This window comes from Phacochoerus africanus, chromosome 15 (genome assembly GCF_016906955.1).
Source record: "Phacochoerus africanus isolate WHEZ1 chromosome 15, ROS_Pafr_v1, whole genome shotgun sequence".
Classification (NCBI taxonomy): domain Eukaryota; kingdom Metazoa; phylum Chordata; class Mammalia; order Artiodactyla; family Suidae; genus Phacochoerus; species Phacochoerus africanus.
Window position 1 is genome coordinate 118,780,713 of NC_062558.1, and position 10,190 is coordinate 118,790,902.

At 38.7% G+C, this 10,190-nt stretch overlaps 1 non-coding gene across 1 annotated transcript; it reads left to right on the top strand.

The window, feature by feature from the left end:
* The first annotated feature begins 2,298 nt into the window (after positions 1 to 2,298).
* On the top strand, positions 2,299 to 2,447 carry LOC125117121 (small nucleolar RNA SNORA62/SNORA6 family). The gene has a single exon (XR_007132490.1). It is a non-coding gene; the product is annotated as a small nucleolar RNA SNORA62/SNORA6 family (small nucleolar RNA).
* The last annotated feature ends 7,743 nt before the right edge of the window (positions 2,448 to 10,190 follow it).

Consider the following 10,190-nt stretch of genomic DNA (forward strand, 5'->3'; position numbering starts at 1 on the left):
AAACAAGAGGTTGCAATTTCCCAAATGTCAATGAAATTCATGTTCTTTATATAAAAATATAAGGCCACTTGCCAGGTAATATCTTATTATTTCAAATACATCATTAAACAGCAACACTCCCAAGACACATAAATCCTATTAAAATATGAAATAGAAAGAAATGAATTATAAACTCTGAATTCTAAACTGAACAGGGAAAACATAATGATGAGAAAGAGGTAATCACTCTTAAAAGGAAAAAAAATGAAGAGTACAAAAATGTGGGAAGCTGAGAGATATGTATCACTAAGGGTGATTTCTTGACTTTTCACCAAAAGCATCAGAAGAATTTGAGTGAAAAAAGTGGTTCATATATGACACTGCCTGTGTTCAATGACCAGCATGAAATCCTCTTCCTGATTGTGAGACTCAAGTGATTTGAGGTGGAATGAAAGGTCTATAGTGGATTTGAAGTCCATTTTGCCTGAATCTGAATACTAGAATAGGACTTTCTAGATATGGGACCACAGGTAAGTCAGTTAAACCCTGTAAGCTTCCCCTTTCTCCTCCCTAAAAGTGAAATAATATTAATAATTAACCCAAAAAGCTTTCTAAGGAGTAAATAAGACAGACTACATAAAGTGCCTACCCACTGATTAATATTTATTATTCTATTATTATTACTGCTGTTAATATTCTTATATCATCATCATCACCACTTAAATATAGAAACTGGAAGAGTCATGAATGGCTTTCAATGGAAAGGGTGACAAAACACCATAATCCACTTTGTATTTTTCTAGAGAGCATCTGGGAGTAGTTCAGTTGAACTTGAGCCTGTTTAAAGAAAAGTCTAAGCCTGTTTAAAGAGAGTGTTGGCTATGGTATTTGCAGCCAGAAATAGAGACCTCTCACTGGAGAAGCTGAGAAGCTGCCCTAAACAGAAGCCCCCTGGTGAACAAGTAACCTTAGGGCATCATTCAAGTCTCCACAACAGAAGATGACTGATCTAGAGTCCCTAATCCCAAACAGGCCACTCAGCCTGTTGGGAGATTTGGGTTAAAATCCTCAACAAGGGAGGCAAAGGCTCTATGAATAAATGAATCACTAGACCACACAGGGCAGGCAGCTGCGGGCTTTCATGAGCATTAATTTTGCTTAATATTATACATTTTAAATGGCTGCAAATACATACAAGCATAACAAATAGAAAAGCACAAAGTGATCATTAGGGTTATAATGTGTGTGTGAATATGCGATCAGAATAGGCACGCTGCAAATAAAGTACTATATAAATGCTAAATACCTCCCCATTTGCTATTACAATAATATGTCATATGGCTGGAGCTCTTAAGTACTTTATGTTCTCTGCTGGTATGAAGTCATTAATCCCATTTATACTATTAATGAGGAAATCTTGGGTCCAAATTAGGAACCAGAGGGGAAAAAAAAAACTGGAATTAAAGACAAATGATGGGTCATTTTTCTCTAAAGCTCTAATGATCCTTTGCGAAATAACATATTTCCCTGGATGCTATTCTAACCACTATACAATCCACCCTGAAAAGAACTGATTATTACCACAAAATCAATTATTTTGAGTTGGATGAACCACACATTGCCACTACCCAGAATGAACCTGGGTTCTTCAAAAGTTTCCTCCAGAGCATTCATATTTCAATCAATCTTTACAAGCTGAATCAACTGTTTTCCAAGTGTCAATGAAACAGAATAGGGAGGGAGAGCCTCCACTTTGCAAAACTGCCCATTTTAAGTTGTGACTCTTTCATCATGGAAGACAGTGTATCTTGCTGATGAAGGGAATGAGCCTTGGAGCCAGACAGACCTGATTTGAACCCAGGCTCCATCTCAGGATGAGTAACCTTTGGGCAAGTTATTTAACATCTTTGAGATTGGCTGCCTTCATTTTTCAAATGGATGTGATAATACTATCTACTTTTAGGCTTACTCGTCAGAGTAGTCTTACTAACAAATGAATAAATTCAGAATGAGCAGGGGAAAAAGTAGAATGTAAGGAAAGAAAAGAAAAATCCAGACACATCTTTTAATAAAGACCTGAAATACAGAAGTCTAAAAGAATCCTTCCCCTAATCTGAGGTCTCCTTGAATCTAACTGAAAACATCTCAATCAAGAAAAAGATGAAGTTGAAAGTTGAAGGATCCTTCTAGGGTCCTGAACCCCAAGGGCCATCAGGGTAACAATAATCTACTTCTTCACTGATGTTAGTATGTTCAGGGTGATGGTGTTGCGTGGATATGTGTGTGTGTGTGTGTGTGTGTATTAAAAAACATTAAGCTTCTGCACATTGTTAGAGCCTGGAGTTGAGGCTACTGGATGATAAACCTCTAAGTGTAGGTAGTGTGCTACCTGGAGCCAAGTTTTTACTAACACTGCAGGGCTCTTTAGCCCAATGAGTGGAGTTGGATACTAATACTTGCTTACAAGCATGAAAAAACGAAACAAAACAAAAAAATGACAAAACCCTCTCATTAACCTGCTCAAAGAAAGGAATGGGGATGTGCGAGCTTGGCTGTTCTCCCCGGCAGAGAAAGTCTTCCACTGAAAGGACTTCAGAGAAAACCTTTGTCCTTTTTGTGCAATTACAAGGCATAATTACTAGGGAATTTACAACAAAGGAACCCAGTGCAACCTAAGTGACTTTTATTAACCACTATGACCACAATTATCCTCAGAACCATTAGGAAGGGTATCTCACTCCAACCTCAGTCTGCTGGGATCCCTTCTTATTAGGTAGCTACTTTTAGAGACAATGCCTCTCCACTGAAGTGAAATGGGACAACCAAGTTGGTTCCTGGAGAAGTGCTTGGGCCTCATAAAACTATCAGCATAGTTTTCACTGAGAGCAGAACAATGCTAATGGATCTCCCTTTTATGACAACTCCTCTAAGTGCTGTCAGCAGAGAGGCCCTTTAGTAATTCCTTCAGCAGAAGACAGGCTCCTTTCAAGGTGGCCCACATCCAAGGACTGGTCAGTTCATCTCACCCCTTTGGGGGCCACTCTGAAGGGCCCTTCTAACTCCAGAGCTCCCTATGGGATCAGCCAAGGCCATCCCAGCTCAGTTTCCATTTAATCCTGCCACTTTCTTCTCTTCCACCAGGTGAAGGTTACAAGGGCATTTCCATCTAAATATCTTGTACAGTAAACCTTTTATCAGAGTCCATCTCCTAAAGAACCCAACCTACCATAATGACCATATATTTATTTCCAAACAAGGAAATTTTTAGAGAGGAAGCATATTGTTAATAATTTTGCTAGGGCAACAGACTTAAACTAATACTGTTCTTGGCAGAGAAATTTACGGTAAACCCAAGTTGAAGTAGGGAATGAATTTGGAAACCCATACAGGGAGTAAGGTATGGAGCCTTCATTAATTAAACACTTGCCTTTGAAAACACTGTCTTTTCTTTTAAAAAATTTACATCTTTAAAAAATTTAACACTTTCATTTTGCAATTTTAAGCTGGGTAGAAAAGTAAAAAATTAAACATAAAAAAAGTTCTCAAAATAGCTTTTCCCAACCAAAAGAAAAACATTAGTATTTTAGTTTGCTGAAAACTATTCTAGCCACCACTTTGTTCATTAGGAATAAACAGATAGATGAATGAATGGATGTATACACATAGACTGAATAATCTTATGACAACAGGATCATATAATACAGTTACTTAAAATTATATATAATTAATGATACATGGAAACATATTTATACACACATGCACATACATTTTACATACATATGTAATACATATTATATGTATATATAATATATATAGCTTTACTTCTCAGACAAAAAGAAACTAATATGAAATTAAAGGAAATTTTAAATTTCAAATAGTCATGGGAAGATGAGTTCTTATGCCCCAAATCTCCAGGGTCCTGTAATGCTGCAGACTCAATCCCATTCTGACATGACTCCAGTTCATTCAGTATGAGTTAGGTTAAAGAGAAGGTCTGCCTTTAGCTAGAAGGAAGTAAGTAGCCTTGTGTTGCCACAGGAGAACCAAAGACACACCCTGGCCCAAGTGTCTCCTGTAAAAACCTGTTTCCAGGTCTGTAAATTTCCACCTTTGATCAGTTATGGGGAAAATGTCCCTCCAAACACATTGCTTTGGAGAGGGTGTTAAGATGCAATCAGCAGAGCATTGGACTTGGAGTAAGGTATTCGGTCCTTGTCTGGGCCTGAGGCAGCCTGAATGTCTCTTAAGCATTTTGAGACTAGTGTTCCATCTTCCTCAGAAGGTTGGTGTGAAGGTCAAAGGAGAGACTATATGAGAAAAGTTTTACAGCTCGTAAAGTCTGACATCAATGTAGAGTACAGTTAAAAGAGTAGCCTCTGAGTACAATGGCAACATGTCCTATTTTGTCTGGGACTGTTCCAGTTCATTCCTCTTGCCCAAGCATAATGAATAAAAGTCACCTATTTAACTTTCAGATGTAATCAATTATGGTAGCTCTACCATTTAGTCACTGTCTATATTGAGGATTTTTGCCCAAATTAGGTGGCAGGAACAAAAAGAGCAAATATAAGGATACAGCTGTATGCATGCATTATATACCTCTGTGATTTTGGCCAAGTTATTTGGGAGCTTGAGTTTTCCTTATATTTAACATGGGGACACTAGTATAACATACCTCAGAGGATTATTATTAAGTGGTACTCCCCATAAAAAGATTGTACCACAGAGTCTGGCATATCTTAAGAACACTCCATCTCTCTATATATTCTCTCTTTCTATATTTACATGAATACAACAACACAAAATGGTAAATTTTCAAGACTAAAGGAAGTCATGGAAAGCACCGCGGCACTTCCTGGGGTGGAGAGGCCTGAATGGACAGGGCTGCCCTAAGGTGGCATTATGCAAGTTCTTAGGGGGAAATGGGAACCCTGATCCTCACAGCTCCTACTATACAGTGAGGCTGGCAACTCTGCAGAAGTTTGTGGTGCAGGATGCTCTTGCACTTTTGAAGCTTTATACTGCTTCAGATCCAAAAGGTCTTGGGTGTAGGAACTTCCATTCAGAAACCTCTATCTCTCTAAAAGGCAGGAAGATTGGTTTCTCCAGGGACTTACTATCTGTTTTCCATGCTCCTCCAGGCAAATATAAGCCACAGAAATTGTGGAAAACTTGTAGCCCTAGGACTTGATTTGCCTCCATGAACATGCAGCAAATAGTTCCTAGGGCAGGAAATCTGCTGTGTGAAGGGTATTCGTGTTGTACATATGGCTATCCATGCTTTCTTGTATTAAATCCTCAGTTCAGATGATTCAAACCACAGGAATGGAGAGGGGAAAACCCCCTCTGCCATTTTATACTTATTTTTCTTTTTTTCTTTCATGTTGTACTGGCTTTTCACATTCCTCAACTATTTTTTGCTTTAGGAAAAAAGAATTCTGGCTCATTATATTTTAGAAGCCAGTTATTTTGAATAAGTAATTAAAGGAGCAACCACACTTGCCCCAGGAAAAGCCTTTCTATGTTCTGTGTCTTCAGAAGCAGGGGATGCCCTGGAGGTGGGAGTTGGTCACTCCAGTAACTCTAGATCTTGAGCCTAGAAGTGGGCAGAATAACAACCTACCAAAGGTATTCATGAATGAGTGAATGTGTTAAATGCCTTGCAAAGAGAAATTAAGTTTGCAAATAGATTAAAGTCACTAATCAGCTGAATGAGAGAAGGAGTCATTATCTTGGAGTATCAGGTGGACTCAGTGTTATCATGAGGGTCCTTAAATGTGGAATAGTTTCAGAGTGTTTCTCTATGTGTCTCAATATGTGGCTTGTGGATCATCTGCATTAAAAAAAATCACTTGGAGAATTATGTTCAACATTAATTCATGCTCTTTCTCTCTTATTCAAGATTGCTGAGTTAGAGCCTCAGAAACTTCCTTTAAAAATAAGCATACTGGAGTTCCTGTCGTGGTGCAGTGGTTAACGAATCTGACTAGGAACCATGAGGTTGCAGGTTCGATCCCTGGCCTTGCACAGTGGGTTAAGGATCCGGCGTTGCCGTGAGCTGTGGTGTAGGTCGCAGACACGGCTGGGATCCTTTGTTGCTGTGGCTCTGGCGTAGGCCGGTGGCTACAGCTCTGATTAGACCCCTAGCCTGGGAACCTCCATATGCCGCAGGAGGGGCCCAAGAAATGGCAAAAAGGCAAAAAGGAAAAAAAAAAAAAAGCATACCAAGGAATTCTGATTGTGACTCAATGGGTTAAGAACCTGATGTTGTCTCTGTGAGGATGTGGGTTCAATCCCTGGGCTTGCTTAGTGGGTTAAGGAGCTGGTGTTGCTGTAAGTTGTGGTTTAGGTCACAGATATGGCTTGGATCCTCTGTTTCTGTGGCTGTGGCATAGGCCTGCAGCTGCAGCTCCAATTTGACCCCTAACCCTGGACTTCCATATGCTGGTGTGGCCATAAAAAGAAAAACTAAAATAAAATAAGCATACCAAAATCAAAACTTCAATGAGGTACCACTTCATACCAGTCAGAATGACCATCATTAATAAGTCTACAAATAAATGCTGGAGAGGGTGTGGAGAAAAAAGAACCCTTCTATACTATTGGTGGGAATGTAAACTGGTCCAACCACTATAGAAAACAGTACAGAGGTTCCTCAGAAAACTAAATCTAGAACTACCTTGTGATCTAGCAATCTCACTCCTGGGCATATATCCAGAAAAAAATTATAATTCAAAAAGACACATGCACACCCTGTGATCACTGCAACACTATTCACAATAGCCAAGACATGGAAACAACCTAAATGTCCACTGACAGATGAATGGATTGAGAAGATGTGGTATACATACACAATGGAATACTACTCCACCATTACGCCATTAAAAAGAACAAGATGGCATTTGCAGCAACATGGATGCAACTAGAGATTCTCATACTAAGTGAAGGAAGTCAGAAAGAGACAAATACTATACAATATATTTTTTAGGTGGAATCTAAAATATGGCACAAATGAATCTATCTACAAAATAGAAACATATTCATAGACATAGAAAACAGACTTGTGGTAGATGCAAAGTATTACCTTTAGAATGAATAAGCAATGAGGTCCTACTTTATAGCATGGGAACTCTAATCTCTCAGGATATGCCCTGATGCAAGATAAGAAAGGGAATGTGTGTGTGTGTGTGTGTGTGTGTGTGTGTCTCCAGGTCACTTTGCTGCATAGCAGAAATTGGCACAACACTGTAAATCAGTTATACTTTAACAAAAATAAATAAATATAAGCATCCCAGATGATTCCTTAAATATTTGTTTTTGTACCACTCACACATGTATTCACAGTGGTAACTTTATTGGTTGATAGATATGTTAACCAGATATATTGTAATCATTTCAAAATATATACCTACATCAGAACATCACATTATATACCACAAATGTATACTACTTTTATTTCCTCAATAAAGGTGAAAAGAGGTAGGAGAGGGAGGCAAAAGTATCAGAGTGATACGATATGAGAAAGAGGAGGCAGCTCATTCTGGCTTTGAAAATCAAGTCAGGGGATGTGAACAGCCTCTAGAAGCTGGAAAACTCAGAGAAATGGTCTTTCCACTAAAGTCTCCTCAGGAAACACAGTCCTGCCAACAACACCTTGACTTTAGCCCAGTAACACCAATTTTGCATTCTGACCTTGAATATTATAATGTAATAAATTTATGTTTTTTAAAGCTCTATGTTTATGGTAATTTTTTACAGCAGCAATTAAAAAACTAATATAAGCCTCTAGATATTTATAACTTTCATAGAAGTATCAAAGAACCAGTGGATAAGAACTCGGGCTCTGAAAGAATTTTCCCAATTATTTGCTGTTTGATTCTGAGACAAGGATTTACATTTTCTGAGCCTTGATTTCCTCTTCTTTAAAACAGATAATAACAGTTGTTCCATCATAGGGTTTCTGGGAATACTAATTGCAAGGATCTAAAAAAAAATGTATTTATTATACTACCTCATCTAAGGGCTGAATAAATTTTAGGTACCTGGAAAAATAAAACCCTTGAGTCCTGCATTGATCTCCCAGTCATGGGTTGGGGACTTGTCAAATAATTGATTAAAATTGATTGGCAAAATACTTTAAAATAATTGGAAGGATACCTGGAAATAGATAAAAGAGTTACTCTTTAGGGTTTCAGTAAACTAGACTCACCCAAGATAATGGAAGAAGTTTATATATATATATATATATATATATATATATATATATATATATATATAGAACTGTTGCACTTAACTGTACCTGAACTGAACACATTGGTAAGTTTTACCCAGCTCTGTCCTGATTATTCTGTCCAGAGGATACATATCTTGTCAGAATGTAATGCTGAAGGAGTTCCTTAAGGCTGCAGGCAGGTGACCATTGAGGAACTAGGTTATACTGGATTATCTCCTTTCTGCAAGTAGAGCTGGGCATAGGCAATAGTCCATTACCATGACATCGTAAATCTTAAGCACTCCCAGCTTACTGCTGTTAAAGCCTGGTGTGCTTTGGGAGAATAATCTGCATTGCCCGGTAGCACAAAGTACAAAACAGGTATTCTCCTGAAGATATCTGAAAGGATTAATGTCCTTAACTGGACTCAAGCATGCATAGAATTTCACTGTCCTCAGCCCCTTCTCATCTTACTTTGGGTTGAGCTGTATAGTAGACTCTGGTGATAAGCATGTCTCAATATCCTACACATTGTGTTCTGCTCAGGAGCATGCTTGTACAATATTTAATATGTTGACAATGCAATATCCTTCCACGGTTCAAAAATTAGAAAATTAAGGAAATACTTTAAATTCTATTCCTGTCTCTCACTCATTAATTTGAAAATATAAAACTTAGCTAAATCTGGTTTAAGTTAAAAAAACAGGGAATGCATTTATTTTCATTTAAAAATGATGTTAGTGCTAGGCGTGCCTAGATCCAGAGGCTTCCCTGATAGCATCAGGACTCTAAGTTCCCTAAGTCTGCTTTCCTTTGTGCTGCGTTGACTCTTCGGTAGGCTCTCTCCACTTGATGGAGCCTAGCAATCCAGTCTTAGATTGTTCTTGATTCATGTCCAAGAGAAAATAAGGATTCCTTTTCCTGAACACCTCCAAATTGGGCCAGTTGGATTGAGTGTTCATTTCTTAACCAATCTTTGAGGCCATAGAGTTGAGCATGTGCTCTCTATCCTCCACTCAAACCACAAGGACTTAAACTAGAGGATAGCTGGTCCTAGAAACAGAAACCCAGGTGCTCAAATCAGCAGTGGGAGTTGATGTTGTTTAGACCAAAGATTATATTTCTATTCTATTTTATAAGTGTACTCACTTGGGAAGAGGACTCATGGCTTTTAACAGCTCTTCATTATATTCCATGACCAAGATGGGCATCGTTCCCCTCAGCTTGACCAAACTTTAGGCAGGTTTCCACCCAACTTCTCTTTACTTGGAACATTTCCTTTAGAAAACTTGCAACTATAAATACTTTCTCTTCTTCCAGATGTTTTGCAAGTTTTACCATGCAGGATGTCCTTCTCAAGCACCTTGGAGTCATCCTTTTGAAATGCGATCACCAAGGAATGTAGTCTCTGTGAGAGGGTAGGAGCCTGACTTCCACAAGCAACAATTAGAAACCTCCCATGGCCTAATCACTATAATCAAATTGCCCTAATGTCCTTTAGTACTCTCCCATAACTTACCCCAGCAGTCAAAACTGCCCTCTGTTGTGTTTCAGTGGAAATGAACTTAATTTCCCTCTCCTGTTGCAGTAGAATCCTGAATAAAATCATCCTTGCCTGTTTAAGTCCATCTGATGTAAATTTCTTTGTCATCTAACTTTAAAATGGTTAAAAACCGATACAATTCCAAGACCCTTTACCTACACATTTAAGGCTTAGGATGTCAAGAATCATGAACCACTAGTTAAAGTCCCAGATTCTTGCACCAACATTTACCTAACAATCTCCTGGAGGAATTTTTTTTTTTTTTTAGGGTTGCACCCACATCATAAGGAGGATCCCAGACTAGGGGTCGAATTGGAGCTGTAGCTGCTGGCCTACAACACAGCCACATCAATGCAGGATCCGAGCCATGTCTGCAACCTACACCACAGCTCATGGCAACTCCAGATCCTTAACCCAGTGAGGGAGGCCAGGGATCAGACCCAGAACCTCATGGTT